The sequence below is a fragment of the Sardina pilchardus genome, chromosome 6, assembly GCF_963854185.1.
Source record: "Sardina pilchardus chromosome 6, fSarPil1.1, whole genome shotgun sequence".
Classification (NCBI taxonomy): Eukaryota; Metazoa; Chordata; class Actinopteri; order Clupeiformes; family Clupeidae; genus Sardina; species Sardina pilchardus.
The window spans coordinates 5,933,220-5,938,219 of NC_084999.1; the positions used below are offsets into that span (position 1 = coordinate 5,933,220).

General features: G+C 48.4%; 1 protein-coding gene across 1 annotated transcript in view; it reads right to left on the minus strand.

Annotated features, from left to right (window-relative positions):
• The window catches only part of cdkal1 (CDK5 regulatory subunit associated protein 1-like 1), a 257,811-nt gene that overhangs the window by 146,047 nt on the left and 106,764 nt on the right, over positions 1-5,000 (minus strand). The gene's annotated exons all lie outside the window — the stretch shown is intronic.

Genomic DNA, 5,000 nt, shown 5'->3' on the forward strand with positions numbered 1-5,000 from the left:
ACTGTAGGCCTGATCAAGTACATACAGGACCACTGCCCACTAGGACAGCCTCCCATACACGTACAGTACTGTAGGCCTGATCAAGTACATACAGGACCACTGCCCACTAGAACAGCCTCCCATACACGTACAGTACTGTAGGCCTGATCAAGTACATACAGGACCACTGTCCACTAGAACAGCCTCCCATACACGTACTGTACTGTAGGCCTGATCAAGTACATATATGACCACTGCCCACTAGGACAGCCTCCCATACACGTACTGTAGGCCTGATCGAGTACATACATGACCACTGCCCACTAGGACAGCCTCCCATACACGTACAGTAGGCCTGAAGGAGTGACCTCAGGATCACGGCCCAAAGCCAAGCTGACTTTCCCCAGCGCATAACGAATTAGCAAACATTCACACAATTGCATACAAGAACATACTACAAAGAACCCCCACACATCTCTCTCTCTCTAGCACACACACACAGACACACACAGACACACACACACCAGCATCACCATCACCCTCAGCAGCAGCTGAGGTCCCTGGGGATGGTCAGGGAAGTCTTGACCGCTGGTGACCCCTCGGAAGGGTGGGCCTGCTGCCCGCTGCCTGCTGCCTGCCATCCGCCCTCATGTCTCCCCTCATGTCCAGCACCCTTACAAGCACACACACACACAAACACACAAACACACACACACACACACACGTCCAGCAGGCCCCCCAATCCCAGGGGTCACTAGTGGTCAAGACTTCCCCGTCTATCCGGCGCTGAGCCGCGTGGCTCCAGGTCTCATTGGATCACTCGGCAATTTGTGCAGCGGGGGAAACACCGCTGTATTTACAGACCAGGCTGTGTGTGTGTGTGTGTGTGAGAGGGCAATTAACTCCCGCTCGCTCGGTCCAAAGGGGTACTACGGACATTAAAAGCCCCAGCCTGGGGGCATGCCGGGGTAATAAACTTCCACGAGTGTTGTGGTGCTGTCAGCTCGTCCCAGACAAGGGGCCTGTGTGTTGAAGGAGAGAGGGAGGCTATTGTGGCCAGACACAGAGACAAGGAAGCGTGGCGCAGCACAGAAAAGGAGAAGTGTGTGAGTGCGTGCGTGCCAGAACTACACACACACACACACACACACGTCACGGCTATTCCTGTTCATCAAAACAAGAGTGCTGTCCTCACGTCTTACGGGCTTTTTTTGCATGCTTTTGAGTGTGCGTGCGTGTGTGTGTGTGTGTATGTGTGTGTGTGTGTGTGAGTGTGTGTGTGTGATGAGAACATGTGGTCTTGTTGTCTATGATCGGAACAGCTAACCACAGGCTAAGGCACTGGTGTGTATCTCTGTGTTTATACGTTTATGTTCTTTGGAACTCTGTGTGTGTGTGTGTGTGTGTGTGTGTGTGTGTGTGTGTGTGTGTGTGTGTGTGTGTGTGTGTGTGTGTGTGTGTGTGTGTGTGTGTGTGTGTGTGTGTGTGTGTGCGCGTGTGTGTGCGCGTGTGTGTGTGCGTGCGTGTGTGCGCGCGTGTGTGTGTGTACTACAGAAAGACAATGCTACAGTAATGAAGATGAATGTGAACTTGAAGAAGGGCTTGTGTTTATGTGATAAACCAATGATGGTGATGATGATGATGATGATGATTAGCTAATCAAGGCTCTAGACTTTGTACACTGTTTGCACTGGTGCGCTGAACCTTCTCATTTTCGTGCACGCAAACATTTTTCACAGCGCCACACCCATAGGTCAGGGTCAGAGCTACAGGGTCAACCATCGGTCAAGGTCAACGCTAAATGTGCCCTCCCAGAATGCACCTGTGTAACAGCGCACGCAGCATGAAAGAACTTTCCGAGCCAGTGAACGGCAAGCGACCATCAGCGATCATGGATGACATGATGGAACTGAGGGCTAGCTGAAGAAAACATGAGCGTGTGTGTGTGTGTGTGTGTGTGTGTGTGTGTGTGTGTGTGTGTGTGTGTGTGTGTGTGTGTGTGTGTGTGTGTGTGTGATACACCAAGGAGCTATGGCTTTCCAAACCTCCCAGTTGAGAGAGGTGAAGCATGACATCATGGTAAGACTCCGTCAAGGACAGATGAAGACATAGAGAGCTATCAGGGATGAGCTCCTTATGTGTGTGTGTGTGTGTGTGTGTGTGTGTGTGTGTGTGTGTGTGTGTGTGTGTGTGTGTGTGTGTGTGTGTGTGTGTGTGTGTGTGTGTGTGTGTGTGCGCGTGTGTGCATGAATGAGATGGAAAGTGTGTGTTTTCTTTGCACCAGGATAGATGTACCATAGGAGATACATTGTGTGTGTGTGTGTGTGTGTGTGTGTGTGTGTGTGTGTGTGTGTGTGTGTGTGTGTGTGTGTGTTAACGTGAATATTCCTTTCTGGCAACGGAATGCCATTTTAACTCAGGCAATGTCCTTAAATGACAAAGATAGGAGCAAGGGAAGAGGAGAGGAGAGGAGGGATAGATAGATAGAGAAAGAGAGAGAGAGATGTGAAAAAGGAAGGGAGAAGTGATGTGAATTCCTCATTCCACTCTATAAAGACTTCAACCTTCAACTTTATGATGGCTGTCAGATCCAGCAGGGAGTCTCATTCTCTCTCTCTCTCTCTCTCTCTCTCTCTCCCTCCCCCTCTCTCTCTCTCTCTCTCTCAAGACTGCATTGCCGTTTCTCTCTGCTGCAGATGTGTTGTGCATCTGTATTCAGCAGGCTTCTTTTCCTACGCTCTTACAGCCAACACTGAAACACAAACCAGGCGTCACCCCATTTCCCTAGACGTAACTAGGCCCTATAGACACACACACACACATACTGCACATCAAATGCACACTCGTATACACCACACCCACACCCACACCCACACCACACACACACACACACACACACACACACACACACACACACACACACACACACACACACACACACACACACACACACACACACACACACACACACACCAAATGCATACTCCCATACAGATACAATTACAAACATAGTGAGAATAGTTGTTTGCATATCACAGCACACACAGCCAGCTGACACAGAGTCCGCCATGGAAGCCCTGCACTCTCAGAGCGTTACGAGCGTTATGTTTTACAGGACTGGGGTCACCTCTGAACGTACCGCACCGCTGCCACATCACAGAGTATAGGGCAGTTCTGTTCATTACAGTGGAAGCTACGTCCCTGATGTAGAGGGTCACACACACACACACACACACACACCTCGTATCACTCAGTGATGACTCAGCATGAAAAGTGTGTTCAACGCGACCTAAGGGCCTTGAAAGGGATTCTCTGCGTATGTGATCTAACACTTTTAGGTGAAAAGGCCACAAACAGAAGAAAATGTCATCACTATTCTGCCCTAAAAACAATCTCAAAAACGAGAACTATTATCCCAAAGGTAGGACATCCTTTCCTGTTTTGAAATGTGCTGTGTAAAAACATTTCTACAACAGGTGGTCTTTGCTTGTTTATTTGTGTGTGTACGTGTGTGTGTGTGTGTGTGTGTGTGTGTGTGTGTGTGTGTGTGTGTGTGTGTTCAGATGTTTCTATTAGTTGTAGCAGAACACTCCTCAAGAGCAAACAGACATGTCACTTCTCATCAGACAACACATAAAGTGGTCAACACACACACACACACAGCACGAGTATCTTCTAAGGCAGGTCAAACGTGACAAGTGATCCATGTGCCGTACTCCTGTGACTTCCTCATTTCTCTTCACAACACAAACAGTTCTTTCTGTTTCCACACACACACACACACACACACACACACACACACACACACACACACACACACACACACACACACACACACACACACACACACACACACACACCAACGGTTTGTTCCCCTCTTGTTTCCTCTTCTCTAACTGCTGCTGGAGCCATGCCTGGCCTCTGTTCCCAGCAAGAGACACCTCTCACACACACACACACACACAATTGTTGATAAATAAGTAATAAAGACCAAAAAACACACAGAGTAGGGAACAGACAAGAACAAACCGTAATGACCTGCCGGCTAACACACACACACACACACACACACACACACACACACACACACACACACACACACACACACACACACACACACACACACACACACACACACAAGATTAACACAAATAGCAACAGATAGAGGAAGTGGGTCTTTTATAGAGAATAACATAATATTAGTCTGCTGCAGAAATGATATACACACATAGACACACACAGACACACACACAAACACACACTCTTGTTTATCAAGACATTTACTTTCCATAACAGTACTCTCTGATCCACATGAAAAAACACACTCTCTCATTCTCCCTTTTGATCTCTTGTCTGCCCCACACACACACACACACATTCAGTAAGATGTGTGTTGGGATCAGAGGCGGGTGGATAAACACTGGGTTTTGCGGAGGATCGGAGAGCGCCTGTCCTCTTCCTCAGTACCCATCTGCTCACTCTATTATCTTGCAGAACAAAACACTAGCACACACACAAACACACATACAGTACATACATACACACACACACACACACACACACACACACACACACACACACACACACAACAGCACACAATAGTAGATACAAACACACACAAACAACAGTACACAATAGTAGACAAACACACAAACTATATATACAAACACACACACATATATTATATATAATGTACATATTGTGATTGATTATGGTGGTGGGAAGGAGTATTGCCAGGTGGGACCAATCAGAGACTGCCTGTAAAAGCTGCAGAGGAGATTAGCCAGAGCAGATATGAGTGTGCAGCTGGATCAGGAGGAGAGAAGCCATGAGCTCACAGCAGCCCTAGCCCCAGTACCACCGGCCCCACACACACACACACACACACACACACACACACACACACACCCACACACACACACACCCACACCCACACCCACACCCACACCCACACCCACACCCACACCCACACCCACACCCACACCCTAATGGCTTCAGATGAGAGATACTGACACGGATCA